Raw genomic sequence first — 17,165 nt, 5'->3', positions numbered from 1 at the left:
AGCTTCCATATCCCGGAACAGGGAGTGACAGGTCACGGTTCTTTACACTCTGCGAGGTGTGTTGCTTTACCCATAAGAGATCTTAACCTTGGTGCCAACCGGGCAGTGACCCGTCCACACTTCCTATGGTGTGAGGCCCGGTATAAGGTCTAGCCAATCATGTTCCTCCGCTACCTCGAACACCCACCCTTTTGTAGGATGTGTCCTCCCCTATATCCATGATGAGACCGATTCCGGGCATTCATATGACCTTCCCACTATCATCATGGATAGACTCGTTACCGGACACCTTACAATCCCTCATAGACCGCAATACCGTGGGGACTTAGGACTCCCCGACCTCACCATCTTGCTCCTTCGAGGCGACAAGTGTACTACAAGCGATCTATGCCGTGGGGACTTAGGACTCCCCAGCCTCACCGGCTTGCCCCCTTGGATTACAAGTGTACTACGGTAAAGCGCATCCGTTGATGAACGAGAGGTGGAAACACTTTTGACTACTCCGTCCCACTCCGGATCTTATGGTTAACACGGGTATTACGGCACAAGAATCACTGGCGACATTTGTTGTTTAATCCTAGATGGATATAAACCCGTGCAATGGAACCTCCACCATATCAACACAATCCATGGTTCCATTGCCCACCACATAGTCATATTCATAGTTATGAAAGTAGTGGTTTTGATTTTTATGCAATAGTGATAACCATAATACTTTGCAAGTAATTTGATAGAAATACTCAAATGACATGAGCAAGTGATGAACTTGCCTTTCTTGGCTGCAAGATTATGCGGACAAGGTCTTCGATGCGTAATAACTTCAAATTCTGAAATAGCATCATCGTCCGGTAAGGACGATGTTTAAAAGATTGGCAAGGATGCAATAATGCATAAGAATGAGATGCAATCGCTCTAAGCGTGACCTAACCCTTATGATTTAGGATTAGTGAGTTGTTATGATTGATTCAGGGTGCGTTGCACTTTTAGAGTGATTCACAATCAAGGTTCTTATTCAGGTGTCGATTACTTGGTATCATGTAACAGTTAGATAATAAAGCATAGTAATCAATTGAGCACACAAAGAATGATAATTGGCATAATGTTAACAAGTAAAGAACAGTTGTCAGCTTTTAGTACTATATGGCATGGTTAATGATTAATTATCATATACTTTCAAAAGAATAACTTTTGAAGAACATGTTCTTAAATAAAGAACAAGTATGATAATTAGGTTGCAGGGTTGCTATAGGTTTACTCTGGTTTCAAGTAGTTTCTGGAGTAAGTAGTAAGATGGATCACAACATGGTTGGATTCATCAGCATATTAGGCTTGTATTGGTTTGACTTAAGCCTAAGCATCTTAAGCAATTACTTATGCATGGTTGCTATCAAGGTGGGTTCATCTTGTTGGTGATAGTCTAGCTAGGGTTTATAGGTCCTTATAAGCGGGGTTGATGATGATTCTTTATTTACTTCAAAAGAATAACTTTTGAAGAACATACTTCTTAAATAATAAGAAGTATATCAATTAAGGTTGAGGTTGTCTAGGTATTAGCTATTGGATCTCTAAGTAGGGAATGAGTTGGTTCCTAAATAGGATGGTTCATAAGTATCTCAACACTAGTAGGGTTTAATGGAACATGGTTTAGGTAATGTCCAAAATAGTTGGTATGGTTGCTGCTAGGGTTCATCACAATGGTGTGATGCTAAATAGGTATGGAATAAGGATGATGTTGCTTTTGGTAATAGGAACTAGGTTTTACACTCTAGTTGATCCTACTTGATTATCTAGGTCCGATGAAGATGAACACATGGGATACCCATAAATTAGTGATGATGGTCTTCTACATTTTAGGTGGTCAAGACAAGTATTTAGTTGCCACTATGGTTCTCATGATTTGAAATGAAAGTACCATGATCACATGTACTAACTTAGGGTTTAGGTTTGGAAGCAATCTGAAGTTTCATATTGAATTATTGGAGTTAGGGTTCGTGCATAATTGAATTAGGGTTTTGGGATTACACATAAAATGATGAGGTTTATCACTCTTAATTTATATATGGGACTTAGGGTTTCCTAATTATCCTATTAATTCTTGGATTAATAACTTCATTAATAAGTTGAAGTTATTAATAACTTTGAAATAAAAATAATATTAGATTTGACATTTTATTATTTTTAAATGAATTTAATAATTAAGGTAATTATTAATTAGAGTTTAAATCCTACTAATAAGGATTTAACAAAATAATAAATAAAGAAAATTAGTTTTAAAGTTTTCTTTATTTCTTTACTGGTTTCTGTTTAATTTGTAGATAGTTTTCCTAATTATTGAAGTTTAATTGAATTAAGTATAATTAATGAATAAGACTTAATTAACAAGTATTAAAATAATTGAATTTTTATTAAAAATATAAATTTCATATTATATTTTTATTGGATAGAGTTTTCTTTTCTAAGAATTTTGATATCTTATTTATCATTTTTCTGAGCTATATTGAATTTTCTATAATTTGGCAAAGTTGCAGTAATAATTGAATTGAAATAAAATGAAAACAAGTACTAGAGCTACCCGGACTGAGCTACCCACAGAGGCTGACCAGTGGGCCAGTGGTCCACGTTGGCGGCCACGTAAGCGTGGACTGGTCAAAATTGGAACCAGGTCCAGGAGCTCACAGTGATCGACGGGATTTGGAAAATCGCCGATGATCGAGGCTTGCGCGGGTAGGAGATTTTGCGGGTTTGATTCAGGGTGTCGTGGGGAGTATCTGGGTGGTGGCGCCGCCGTTTTTGAGTCGCCGGAGCTCGGCCGATGGTGAGGGGCGGCGGTGGTGCTCACGGGCTAAATGACGCGGTGATGATACGGCGTCTAATCGGACAAACGGGATGCACTGGAAGGATCACGAGCTCACCGAGATCACGATGGTGCGGTCGGCGAAGCTCGGGGAGGTCAGGTTCGCCGGAATTCGTAGCTGCCGGTGCCGGAGAAGATGATGTCGTCGGCGTCGATCTCGGGCACCTCATCCCGATTCCTTCCGTGTACTGGGCTTGTCGAGGACGGCGGTTATGCTGGTGTGCTCAGCTTGGCTTGGGAAGGCTTCCCTCGCCGGCGGTAATGGTGACCGGCGGAGCCAGGTTTCGGTTATAGGGAAAATTGAAGCAGAGAGAGGAAAGAACTCGACCTGGATTCGTCGTAGGGTTTTTATAAGGCGCAGGGCGCGCCTCGTCACGCCGTCGGACGAGGAGGCGTCGACAGCAGCGAGAGGAAGCCAGGCACGGCTTCGTGCTGTCAACCATGCGAGAAGAGGGGATGAGGACGACCCCCCTCCATTCTTTTTTTTGGACGAAGAGGTGTTTCGGCCGGGCTGGGCCGTGGCCGGGCTTGATTACCTGGGCTGCTCCCGGGTCGGTTTGGATGGCATGGACGAGCTGCCGCCTGGGCTTCTCGGTGGTCGGTAAGCTCCTTCTCCTCTATTTTATTTCTTTTATCTATTTTCTGTTTTATTTCTGTTTTGAATTCAAATTTGAATTCCTTTGTATTTTGCAGGTCTTGCTTACTTTAATCATACAAGGGTTAGTCCAGGGTACTACAAACTCTCGAGTGGTGGATTTGCAATTTTAATATGATATTATAACTTTTGTTTATTAATTGGTATTGGTATGTGGTTTTAAATTTCCATATAGACATGAATTGAATAATAACTTTGGAAATATTCTAATTGTTTTCTACATTATATTTTAATGTCACCTTGAATTCCTTAGAGTTAATAATACTCTTACCATGGTTTAATTTTGATATATGGAAATAAGTGGTTGATAGCCACCCTTATAGTTTCAATTATAAGATTTAGCTCTAGGTTCATTTTATGTTCCTTAGTTAAACATAGGTTTTAATTAGAGTGCACTTATAGGATTATATTGTTATTTATCTAATGATACATGGATGAGAACTTGATTGTAACTTAGGATTTAGTTGTGATCACCCAAATGATACACCAACTAAGGTTTTAAATAACACTCTAGGTTATGGATATGGGTGTCACCATATTGCATGTGCTAGGATTTAATTCCCCCTAACTATGATAAGGTGGGTACTTACTTAATAGCTGATGTCCTTCTTTAGTTACTAAGGACTTAAGAGTTGGTTTTATATTATCCAAAAAGATTTCTATTTTATCCTTATCCATTGTTTTAGTAACTAAAGTTGTTATAGTTCTTTTTATAGTTAACTTTGGTCATATTGATGGTTGGTTTCTCACCATATTAAGTATGGAGTTTTTCTCTAGTGGTTTCCTTATGTTTCTTTGGTGAAGAATAAGTGGAATGTAGATGTGATAGAATTCTACTTATGATCCCCAAGTGGTTCACAAGTTAGGGTTGGGATACAAGTCTAGGGTTTCTTCCTAGTGATCTCCCTATAATTTCATGTGGCCAATGATATCTGCTTATCCTATTAGGGTTTATCTTATACTCACATACTTCAAGAGCATGATCATGGATTAGGCATGATCACTTGTTCTTTATCTCTTTACCTCAAGTTCTTAGGTTTTATGATCACTACACAATTTATAATGATCAAGGTTTGGCTTCCTAAATTATTTCTAATGGAATGGGTTCTCACTTCCATGATCAAGCATTGTCTTGATCAAATAGGGTATAATAGTTCTAATTTACCTTCTTGAATGGGACTACTATGGTTGCCTCTAAAGTTTATATCCCAGGAGAATGTCCGAGATATTATGTTAAGGTTCTACTAAATCAATGATGATATAATCATCAAGTGTATGGATAGTTATCTCCCTCATATTCAATTGTTTCCTTAACTACTTAAGTGTAACACCATAGCTTGGGGCTTACTTATAAAGGAATGGTTTATCCTAGAGTTTATGGTGTACTCACCATATCTCAATAGGTATCTAGTCTAAACTCCACTTGGCTATCTTGGTTGAATTAATCTCCTCCTTAATTTATCAATTCATGGATATGTTATTATTCCATGTGATACTAGGTTATCTCCCCACTCCAAGGGAAATGGTTTGCAAGCTATTACTTTAGCTCAAGGTTGTTATTGCATCTCTAATAATTAGTAGATCCCTCACCTCTCTAGGTTTGATGCTTAATAATTTGGAATAGAGAAGAGTTATATATTTCTAGAGTTGATCTCCTTGTCTTGTTTCCAAAAGTGAAGTCAATTGAATACCATGAGGTCCATGGTAGGATCAAGGATTAGTCTTAGGACATGGAAAAGATAAGTGAAGAATAGTTTCTCCAATTATTGTTACTTGATTTCCAATTAAATGGATGTTCATATGTTATGGCAAGGAATTCCATATTATGATCTTTTATAAGATCAAGCAATTGATCATTGAGTAAAGTGTTGTTGTGTTGATTATTAGTTCCATTTGATCTAACCCCTTAGATCAAATCATCTCTACCCAAAACAAAGTTTTTGCAAAGTCACATTGAGGTTTATAGCGCTTGACTTGATGAGCTACTTCAATTCCACCAAGGTCAAGTGAAACTTCGATTCATCGTGGACTGTTTTACTTTAAAGCGCGAAAATTCCCCAGATTTTCTATGCATGAATGCAATGCACACATCTGTTTCCTCTATTTTTGTAACCCCATTACCTGGGATATTACAGTCTCTACCCCTTAAACTAAACTTCGTCCTCGAAGTTTGATCTCTCTCACGTTTCCGAAGTGTGGATCTGACTTGTGCAGACCAAATCTTTTCTCGAACTCCATGGTGATTTTACTGGATATAATTGAATATATCCCTTGTCCAGATTCTTCCTGGAATCCATTAGGGTTTGTCTCTGAACCATGGTTCTTACTTTTATTCTTTGATTTCTTCCAACTCTACAAGCTTGTTTCCTCTCTCATTGAATATTCAATTATTGGGACTTCTTCTTGTCCTGACAGTCTTAATTGAGGACTAATTGGATAACATTATCCTATTTGATAAAATAGGTCTTTGTTTTTCCCTTACTACCAAAATTGCAGTAATGGTGCTTAATAAGGTACTAACTATGGAATTGGTCGTGATGGTTTATTTCCCTAAGATTGGATTAGACTCATTTAGTCCATCCAATCAGAGTTTATAATTGATACCTATAACTCTTTAGATTCATTTAGGTTCCATGAAAGGAATCTTTCATGTAGTCTCTGATTCTGGTATGGTCAAATCCCTTCAGTCGTTGACCTCCTTGAGCTATATTTGGTCTCTGATATTTCCTTCGTCCAACTTCTTTATCTTGGACTTACTTGAGCTTAAGTACTTCTGAGTAGATATTACTTACTTGCTCAAGTTATAATCCACTTCTTACGTCCTCGAGGTATGAACCTCGGCTTCTTGTCCGACCTCCTTCCGAAGGTATTGTTCAACAATCTTATGAAAATAAGATCGAACATCCTCTCGGCTCGGACCCTCTCCTTCTATCTTGCTTAAAGTATTGAGTCATTGTACGATCAACTCAATCTTTACTCTACCCCTTAGAGTTTTCTTATGGTCTTCAATTCCTTTTCCTTCCAACTATTGAACTTATGGTTGGATTATTGGTCTTATTCTAACTTATGGGTTTTACTTCTCCTAAGGTCTCGCGAAGAATGTTTGTGGTGTATCCACTCAATTGTGGACATCCAATGCGAATCCTTCGACTAAATGATTATAAATCTAGTTATTTGGCTGACAAGATTTTTTATTTGTTCACAAACTTTTGTTACAAATAATTAAATCGTAGACTATTAGTAATACCAACTGATACCAGCTGTGGTTATTATACCAACTGTGGCTATTTGATATCTAAAAATGAATTCTATTATAGGTTCTGATCAACTGGACGAGACATCTTCTGCTTTATCTCACAGTATTTATCCTATACCAATTGTGGTCTTCTGATATCAATTATGGTCTTCTTATATCTGCTATTGGTTCATAGGTCATCTTTCTTTCTTCGAGGGTTTATTGTTGCAAGAAAACCACTAGCTGACACTATGATTATAGTATTCGAAGTGATTTCCCATGCATTCCCTCTTCTATGTTGACTATGGATCTGCTTCAGCTTCACCATAATCACCAGATTTTTTTCACCTTCATGCTTCTTATGTACTAAAGTACTCCTCTGTTGAGGTAAAGCATGAATTTATATTGGTACTTCCTTCTGAATATTGTGGTTGCTTCCCACAATTTTGCTTCCTTCTTCTGATGAACCTTCATCTTGTCTTCAGAATCGTCAGAATTCGTCACTTCCTCACACGAATACCATTACCCTCTAGATCTATAACATCAAGTAAAGACTTGATATTGCAACATGCACTTGCAAATCAAAGTCAAACTTCATGTATGGATCTAGTCAAACAATGAAAATCCAATAAAATCCAAGAAGATTCAGCTTTGTGCATATAATACACACCATCATAAGCCTGAATATAATATTTGAGTAAGACATCTCTAAACATCGGGCTCTGATGTGTAGTATATAACACCACATAAGATAGGTTTATAGCGTGATACTTAGCACGACTATTGGGGACTCTACTATTTGTCTCAACATTTACCTTAATTGCACAATTGCAATGAGATAAACTTGAAACAAAATGGTCTAGGATAGTTGTGGTTAACCTAATTTTCTTTGGAAGTATTGACTTAACTTTCATTTTATTGAGGACTATCTCACATGATATGTCTAGGTTCTAACATTGCTACTCTAAACACATAACTATGGAAATATAGCTCCTACACTTCCAAGTGTTTATATTATCATAAAACTATGGTCATGATGTGCTTGGCACACTTCCCATGGTTTTGGAACATAATTCTTGCACTATTGGTGAACACTCGACTTCTTATTGTACTCCTCCTAAGTATTTATGACGTTCTATTCCATCACATAATGATTCTCAAGTGAATCTTATATGATTACTATCCCTACCATGTAAGTAGGTATATTATTCCTATCACTCTTCCTTATTTCCCATGATTGACTTATCATGGTTTATACTACCTCATATCACTTGTTTTTATCACAAACTGTCAGTTGTTTTACAAGTTTGGATAATTTACTTACTCATTACTTATCTTGGTCTATATTTTCTGTTAGGATATCTTAATTATCTTCATTACTTGATATTACTTCTATTACAGGTCTGAGTAACTCTTACTTAATCATAACATATGTTGGTACACATCTTCCAATAGGATAGCTTCCTTATGGTTGTATCCTCTCTTTGGACTACCATGTATTGTATACCAACTGTGATCTACTCATCTATGGTTTTAAGGAACTTAATGGTGTACTACATAATTGGGATTAGCTTACTAACTTTACTTTGGAAGGATAGGTAAGAAATGTTGACTCAAGTGTGTCAGGATTATTCTCAAGTGAATATCCATCTCAAGTCATAAGAAGTATTTGGTTTACCTAGGACAACTTCCTCTAGACACTACCAATCCTATAGGTCTCCTTTAAAGGGTTTTAATCCTAGGGTCAAAGCATTTGCTCGATACCAACCGTGGTGACCCGGCATACCACCGCAAGGTGTAGTATGCAAGTCTGATATAACACCAATGAAACACAGCTCCACGAGTATTATATCGCTCGAGTGGTACAACAGTAAACATATGCGGGTCCAAGGCATGTCTATAGAATTACAACACCGACTCGTTACATAAGATCATCATAGCCTCCTACTTTACAATGAGGTAAAACCGCAAATAAACTCCGAAGAACGACTCGTAGTCTAGTCTTATCACGAACTCTATTTGAAGAGTATTTAACTAGCTATAGAGGCTATGAATAGATTCTAGCTAAATAGGAACTAGGTTTAGGAAGCTAGTTCCCTTCTATGGCTAAACTAGGTTTTCTCCTTGATGGATGTGGTATCTGACTCCTCTGACAGGGTCCTGTCTCTTGAAGTAGTTGTTGACTCCTCGGTCTTCGAGTTGCACTGTAGATCCTCCTTTGATGCCTCCATATCTAAGCAGGGGATTTAAGAGTGGGATGAGTACGAGCGTACTCAACAAGTTCATTATAGGAAAGAGGTGTTTAATGCACTAGCTACAGCATTAGACCAGAAAGTCTAATACCAATGCAGGTTTTCATAACCATTTCTTCAAAAGGTTGCTTTTATTCGAAGAACTATGTCCGTCAGCCTTCACCGGTTTACTAGAACTTCATGGAGCTCCTTTCCGGCCGCGTTCGCAGCTTCCATATCCCGGAACAGGGAGTGACAGGTCACGGTTCTTTACACTCGCAGAGGTGTGTTGCTTTACCCATAAGAGATCTTAACCTTGGTGCCAACCGGGCGCGCAACCCGTCCACACTTCCTATGGTGTGAGGCCCGGTATAAGGTCTAGCCAATCATGTTCCTCCGCTACCTCGAACACCCACCCTTTGTTGCATGCGCCGACCCTGGGTCCACGTCGGTCCCATTATTCCCGTAATTTCAGGGTGGACCCCGACCACGACAACAATGGCTGGGCTCTTACCATACACTCCTACGCCGGTGGCCGCAACCCATCATAGACCGCATTACCGTGGGGAATTAGAATGGGATCCCCACCCTCCGGTTGTTCCGCAAGACACAACCGCTACGGCAAGCAATGCTTTACCGTGGGGAATTAGAATGGGATCCCCACCCTCCGGTTGTTCCGCCATACACAACTGCTACGGTAAGCGCATCCGTTGATGAACGAGAGGTGGAAACACTTTTGACTACTCCGTCCCACTCCGGATCTTATGGTTAACACGGGTATTACGGCACAAGAATCACTGGCGACATTTGTTGTTTAATCCTAGATGGATATAAACCCTTGCAATGGAACCTCCACCATATCAACACAATCCATGGTTCCATTGCCCACCACATAGTCATATTCATAGTTAAGAAAGTAGTGTTTTTGATTTTTATGCAATAGTGATAACCATAATACTTTGCAAGTAATTTGATAGAAATACTCAAATGACATGAGCAAGTGATGAACTTGCCTTTCTTGACTGCAAGATTATGCAGGCAAGGTCTTCGATGCGTAATAACTCCAAATTCTGAAATAGCATCATCGTCCGGTAAGGACGATGTTTAAAAGATTGGCAAGGATGCAATAATGCATAAGAATGAGATGCAATCGCTCTAAGCGTGACCTAACCCCGATGATTTAGGATTAGTGAGTGGTAATAATTGATTCAGGGTGTGTTGCACTTTTAGAGTGATTCACAAACAAGGTTCTTATTCAGGTGTGATTACTTGGTATCATGAACAGGTAGATAATAAAGCACAGTAATCAATTGAGCACACAAAGAATGATAATTGGCCTAATGTTAACTTGTAAAGAACAGTTGTCAGTTTTAGTACTATATGGCATGGTTAATGATTACTTGTTATATTTTTCAAAAGAGTAACTTTTGAAGAACATGTTCTTTAATAAAGAACAAGTATGACAATTGGGTTTCTGGTTTGTTATAAATTTATTCTGGTTTCAAGTAGTTTCTGGAGTAAGTATAAGATGGATCACAACCTAGTTGGATTCATCAGCTACTAGGCTTGTATTGTTGAATTAAGCCTAAACATCTTAATTACCAATAGTTGCTATCAAGGTGGCATACCTTGTTGGTGATAGTTGGCTAGGGTTTATAGGTCCTTATAAGCAGGGTTGATGATGATTCTTTATTTACTTCAAAAGAATAACTTTTGAAGAACATACTTCTTAAATAATAAGAAGTATATCAATTAAGGTTGAGGTTGTCTTGTATTAGCTATTGGATCTCTAAGTAGAGAATAGTTGGTTCCTAAATAGGATGGTTCATAAGTATCTCACACTAGTAGGGTTTAATGGAACAGGTTTATGTAATGTAAAATAGTGGGTATGGTTGCAGTTAGGGTTCATCACAATGGTGTGATGCTTAATATGTATGGTTAAGGATGATGTTGTTTTTGGAAATAGGAACTAGGTTTTACACTTGGTTAACCCTACTTGATTATCTAGGTCTGATGAAGATGAACACATGGGATACCCATAAATTAGTGATAGGTCTTCTACATTTTAGGTGGCCAAGACAAGTATTTAGTTGCCACTATAGTTCTCATGATTTGAGAGAAGGTACCATGATCACATGATAACTTGGGTTTAGGTTTGGAAGCAATTTAAGTTTCATATTGATTATTGGAGTTAGGGTTCCTAATTGAATTAGGGTTTTGGGATTACACATAAAATGATGAGGTTATCACTTTATTTATAATGGGACTAGGGTTTCCTAATTACCCTATAATTCTTGGATTAATAACTTCATTAATAAGTTGAAGTTATTAATAACTTTGAAATAAAAATAATATTAGATTTGACATTTTATTATTTTAATGAATTTAATAATTAAGGTAATTATTAATTAGAGTTAAATCCCACTAATAAGGATTTAACAAAATAATAAATAAAGAAATTAGTTTTAAAGTTTTCTTTATTTCTTTACTGGTTTCTTTTTAATTTTAGATAGTTTTCCTAATTATTGAGGTTTAATTGAATTTATAATTAATGAATAAGACTTAATTAACAAGTATTAAATAATTGAATTTTTATTAAAAATATAAATTTCATTTTATATTTTTATTGGATAGATTTTTCTTTTCTAAGAATTTTGATATCTTATTTTCATTTTTCTGAGCTATATTGAATTTTCTATAATTTGGCAAAGTTGCAGTAATAATTGAATTGAAATAAAATGAAAACAAGTACTAGAGCTACCCGGAATGAGCTACCCACAGAGGCTGACCAGTGGGCCAGTGGTCCACGTTGGCGGCCACGTAAGCGTGGACTGGTCAAAATTGGAACCAGGTCCAGGAGCTCACAGTGATCGACGGGATTTGGAAAATCGCCGATGATCGAGGCTTGCGCGGGTAGGGGATTTTGCGGGTTTGATTCAGTGGTGTCGTGGGGAGTATCTGGGTGGTGGCGCCGCCGTTTTTGAGTCGCCGGAGCTCGGCCGATGGTGAGGGGCGGCGGTGGTGCTCACGGGCTAAATGACGCGGTGATGATACGGCGTCTAATCGGACAAACGGGATGCACTGGAAGGATCACGAGCTCACCAGGATCACGATAGTGCGGTCGGCGAAGCTCGGGGAGGTCAGGTTCGCCGGAATTCGTAGCTGCCGGTGCCGGAGAAGATGATGTCGTCGGCGTCGATCTCGGGCACCTCATCCCGATTCCTTCCGTGTACTGGGCTTGTCGAGGACGGCGGTTATGCTGGTGTGCTCAGCTTGGCTTGGGAAGGCTTCCCTCGCCGGCGGTAATGGTGACCGGCGGAGCCAGGTTTCGGTTATAGGGAAAATTGAAGCAGAGAGAGGAAAGAACTCGACCTGGATTCGTCGTAGGGTTTTTATAAGGCGCAGGGCGCGCCTCGTCACGCCGTCGGACGAGGAGGCGTCGACAGCAGCGAGAGGAAGCCAGGCACGGCTTCGTGCTGTCAACCATGCGAGAAGAGGGGATGAGGACGACCCCCCTCCATTCTTTTTTTGGACGAAGAGGTATTTCGGCCAGGCTGGGCTGTGCTGGGCTTGATTACTGGGCTGCTCCTGGGTCGGTTTGGATGGCATGGACGAGCTGCTGCTGGGCTTCTCAGTGGTCAGGTAAGCTCCTTCTCCTCTATTTTATTTCTTTTATCTATTTTCTGTTTTATTTCTGTTTTGAATTCAAATTTGAATTCCTTTGTATTTTGCAGGTCTTGCTTACTTTAATCATACAAGGGTTAGTCCAGGGTACTACAAACTCTCGAGTGGTGGATTTGCAATTTTAATATGATATTATAACTTTTGTTTATTAATTGGTATTGGTATGTGGTTTTAAATTTCCATATAGACATGAATTGAATAATAACTTTGGAAATATTCTAATTGTTTTCTACATTATATTTTAATGTCACCTTGAATTCCTTAGAGTTAATAATACTCTTACCATGGTTTAATTTTGATATATGGAAATAAGTGGTTGATAGCCACCCTTATAGTTTCAATTATAAGATTTAGCTCTAGGTTCATTTTATGTTCCTTAGTTAAACATAGGTTTTAATTAGAGTGCACTTATAGGATTATATTGTTATTTATCTAATGATACATGGATGAGAACTTGATTGTAACTTAGGATTTAGTTGTGATCACCCAAATGATACACCAACTAAGGTTTTAAATAACACTCTAGGTTATGGATATGGGTGTCACCATATTGCATGTGCTAGGATTTAATTCCCCCTAACTATGATAAGGTGGGTACTTACTTAATAGCTGATGTCCTTCTTTAGTTACTAAGGACTTAAGAGTTGGTTTTATATTATCCAAAAAGATTTCTATTTTATCCTTATCCATTGTTTTAGTAACTAAAGTTGTTATAGTTCTTTTTATAGTTAACTTTGGTCATATTGATGGTTGGTTTCTCACCATATTAAGTATGGAGTTTTTCTCTAGTGGTTTCCTTATGTTTCTTTGGTGAAGAATAAGTGGAATGTAGATGTGATAGAATTCTACTTATGATCCCCAAGTGGTTCACAAGTTAGGGTTGGGATACAAGTCTAGGGTTTCTTCCTAGTGATCTCCCTATAATTTCATGTGGCCAATGATATCTCGCTTATCCTATTAGGGTTTATCTTATACTCACATACTTCAAGAGCATGATCATGGATTAGGCATGATCACTTGTTCTTTATCTCTTTACCTCAAGTTCTTAGGTTTTATGATCACTACACAATTTATAATGATCAAGGTTTGGCTTCCTAAATTATTTCTAATGGAATGGGTTCTCACTTCCATGATCAAGCATTGTCTTGATCAAATAGGGTATAATAGTTCTAATTTACCTTCTTGAATGGGACTACTATGGTTGCCTCTAAAGTTTATATCCCAGGAGAATGTCTGAGATATTATGTTAAGGTTCTACTAAATCAATGATGATATAATCATCAAGTGTATGGATAGTTATCTCCCTCATATTCAATTGTTTCCTTAACTACTTAAGTGTAACACCATAGCTTGGGGCTTACTTATAAAGGAATGGTTTATCCTAGAGTTTATGGTGTACTCACCATATCTCAATAGGTATCTAGTCTAAACTCCACTTGGCTATCTTGGTTGAATTAATCTCCTCCTTAATTTATCAATTCATGGATATGTTATTATTCCATGTGATACTAGGTTATCTCCCCACTCCAAGGGAAATGGTTTGCAAGCTATTACTTTAGCTCAAGGTTGTTATTGCATCTCTAATAATTAGTAGATCCCTCACCTCTCTAGGTTTGATGCTTAATAATTTGGAATAGAGAAGAGTTATATATTTCTGGAGTTGATCTCCTTGTCTTGTTTCCAAAAGTGAAGTCAATTGAATACCATGAGGTCCATGGTAGGATCAAGGATTAGTCTTAGGACATGGAAAAGATAAGTGAAGAATAGTTTCTCCAATTATTGTTACTTGATTTCCAATTAAATGGATGTTCATATGTTATGGCAAGGAATTCCATATTATGATCTTTTATAAGATCAAGCAATTGATCATTGAGTAAAGTGTTGTTGTGTTGATTATTAGTTCCATTTGATCTAACCCCCTTAGATCAAATCATCTCTACCCAAAACAAAGTTTTTGCAAAGTCACATTGAGGTTTATAGCGCTTGACTTGATGAGCTACTTCAATTCCACCAAGGTCAAGTGAAACTTCGATTCATCGTGGATCTGTTTTACTTTAAAGCGCGAAAATTCCCCAGATTTTCTATGCATGAATGCAATGCACACATCTGTTTCCTCTATTTTTGTAACCCCATTACCTGGGATATTACATAGTGGGGGTGCATCCAACTTGGTTGCTCACGAAGACCTAGAGCACTTTTGAGGAAGCTCATCATTGGAATATACAACCCAAGTTCTATAGTGTAAATTCCCCACATAGTTATACTAGTAAAACATGAAAACTCTCTCATATGGAGTGTAGGTGCTAAACATGAGCACAAATGATGACTATCAATACTGCAGGTGCTAAAACATGAGCACAAGTGTGGATAAAGAATACTAATGTTGCCCCCTTTTTCTTTATTTTTTTCTTTTTCTTTTTCTTTTCTATTTTTTCTTTCTTTTCTTTTTCTGTTTCTCTTTTTGATGGCCTCCATGGCTCTTTTCACTTTTAGGGGCAACATCCTAATATGACAACACACTTTTTGGTACAAATAACTCATAATGAATAAAACATGATGTATAAAACTGTATGCCTCTGTCAGTGTAGCAGGATGTGCAATGATCTAGCGTAACATGAGTAAACCACACATCAGCTGTATAGAATCATGCAAAGCAATATATAAATAATAAATTACACAAGTGATGTAATGTAAAATGGAAGTTGCATGGCAATATATTTTGGAACAGCTATGGAAATGCTGTGGTAGGTAGGTATGGTGGCTGTTTTGAGGAGATGTATGGGCTTATGTGTAGGAGAACAAGAGAAAGTCCTCCCACGGGTTTGGATGTACTGGCGAAGTATGCACAACTCTCAATGTGAGCAGAAGGCAATGCACAGCACCGAAGAGGCTAGCAAATTTGGATGGTGGAAGTGCCAAAAACCGTAGCTTAACATTAGTCAAAAAGAACTCACAAGCTTATTGCAAACAACTAGCAGGTTCAACATTAAGAGCATGATCAAAATTTACTCCAAGGAGGGCCGTTCATGGAGGCACAAGTACCCCGCTAGCTCCCTCGACCTTCAGCACAACTTAGTTATTACGATGAACTCTTAGACATGGAAAGCTATCAAGTCCAACTACACCTTCAACTATTTAAGTAGAGTTTGTAGTACGGCACAAGCTTAAAGACAACAATCCACTACTAATTTTAACTTATTCAAACAGCAAGCTTTACCATCTAAATACCTCAAAACGTTTGCAAAGAATCAGGTTATCAAAGCTCAATGATCTACAAGATTATGCAAGTGTTTCATTATACCACTACCACATGCAACATTTTCTGAACCAACCAAATAACAATGAACGAAGCAGTTTCAACCTTCGCCATGAACACTAAAAGTAAAGCTAAGAACACATGTGTTCATATGAACGAGCGGAGCGTGTCTCTCTCCCACACAAGCATGGTAGGGTCCAATTTATTCAAACATAAACAAAAATAAAAGCAAACAGACGCTCCAAGTAAAGAACATAAGATGTGATGGAATAAAAATATAGTTTCACTAGAAGTGACCTGATAAGTTGTCGATGAAGAAGGGGATGCCCTGGGCATCCCCAAGCTTAGATGCTTGAGTCTTCTTGAAATATGCAGGGATGAACCACGGGGGCATCCCCAAGCTTAGACTTTTCACTCTTCTTGATCATATTATATCATCCTCCTCTCTTGACCCTTGAAAACTTCCTCCACACCAAACTCGAAACAAACTCATTAGAGGGTTAGTGCATAATCGAAAATTCAAATGTTCCGAGGTGACATAATCATTCTTAACACTTCTGGACATTGCCCAAAGCTACTGAAAGTTAATGGAACAAAGAAATCCATCAAACGTAGCAAAAGAGGCAATGCGAAATAAAAGGCAGAATCACTACAAGAAGAACCCTCCTATAGCTATACATACTTAGCAACGATCCAAATATTCGTTGCAAATTTTTATGTAGATACGGACGTATGCGTTGCAATTTACTTCCGTTGTCCATAACTCCATATAGTGATTGCAAAGAGTAAAAATTAACAAGCCCAGCCCATTAAAGTCTCTTAGGTATTCGTCAACCCCACTACCCCATCAGATGCAGCCACTAAGGAACGCCTGCAACCGCGCGGTCCTCTCCCCCAAAACCTAGCCGCCTCCCTCATCTCCCCAGGGCGCCGCTCGCCGGTTATCTCATCAGGGATGCTGCTCAGGCTGACATCTCCCACTGCTCGCCTTAGGACGAGGAACAAGACATCTTGAAGGGCCAATTCAATCATGGCTTTGTAGTCACGTACCGTGAGATCCCTGGCAGATTTGCTCCAAGTGCAACGATTGATTCGGGCTATTCCATGACGCTACATTTTCTCGAAGAGCCGCACCGCGCACCGGCGAGTTGGAGCAGATGGGTCGCGGTTGAGCAAGGGAGCGGCGATGGTTAAGGTTCCACGCACAACTTCTAATTTCCAGATTACTCTCACCTTTTCCCTTACTTGCT

Source organism: Lolium rigidum, chromosome 3, assembly GCF_022539505.1.
Source record: "Lolium rigidum isolate FL_2022 chromosome 3, APGP_CSIRO_Lrig_0.1, whole genome shotgun sequence".
NCBI lineage: Eukaryota > Viridiplantae > Streptophyta > Magnoliopsida > Poales > Poaceae > Lolium > Lolium rigidum.
Note: the sequence above shows the minus strand (reverse complement) of the source record.